Genomic DNA, 807 nt, shown 5'->3' with positions numbered 1-807 from the left:
ATAATTACAAAATCGTATTATAACCATATAATTATGAAATCAAAATGTAATTATGAAATTAAATGGTATTATAATAGTACAATAAGAAGTTTTATGTTATTACAGAAAGGTATTAAAGATAATTTCATATAATTGTTTTGTATACTTTGCATACTTGCATGTAAATATTTGTACATCTTTTATAGAACACATAAATAAATATATTTATATTTTTCTTGTAATAAAGTGCATATACAAGTATTTTTGCTCAACATTACTACAAATAAACTATATTTACCTTATTAATTTGATACTATCCATCCCATTAACTTAAATGAAAATATTTCATACTATTGCACATTTGGATACATAAATTTAATATATTTAGTAATTTTCAAAACTGAAAATAATAATTATTTTAGTAAAAATTTAGATTATTAAGATAAACATAAACCTAGATTAAAAGAATTGATATACTATAGTGATGATAATTATCTGAATGCATACAAGATTTGAAAAAATTTTATATATCTTATACAATTATGTCATTATATTTATAAATATTATTTAAAACAAAGATGTATCTTAATTTTGGAAAAATTTTTTAAATTTAAAGAAACTGAAAATTAAATGAAAGAGGTAACATTGTACATTATATATAATAAGTATTGAGTACACATTGGACTTAAGTGTCATACCTGTGAGTAACTTAATAGCATGTCACTTTTATTATATTTTAATTAAATATTAGATTAATGTTTTTCATACATCTTCATACCTCATGAAGTATTTGTATATTGAAATATAATCTCCAAGTAATAAAGTAAT

The 807-nt window shown here is 19.1% G+C and overlaps 1 protein-coding gene across 1 annotated transcript in view; it reads right to left on the bottom strand.

Moving 5' to 3' along the window:
• LOC108577455 (E3 ubiquitin-protein ligase TRIP12) overlaps positions 1-807 on the bottom strand; it is a 13440-nt gene that overhangs the window by 7942 nt on the left and 4691 nt on the right. The gene's annotated exons all lie outside the window — the stretch shown is intronic.

This window comes from Habropoda laboriosa, unplaced genomic scaffold (assembly GCF_001263275.1).
Source record: "Habropoda laboriosa isolate 0110345459 unplaced genomic scaffold, ASM126327v1 scaffold648, whole genome shotgun sequence".
NCBI lineage: Eukaryota > Metazoa > Arthropoda > Insecta > Hymenoptera > Apidae > Habropoda > Habropoda laboriosa.
The sequence above is the reverse complement of the archived record's forward strand: the minus strand, read 5'-3'. Positions and strand labels throughout refer to the sequence as shown.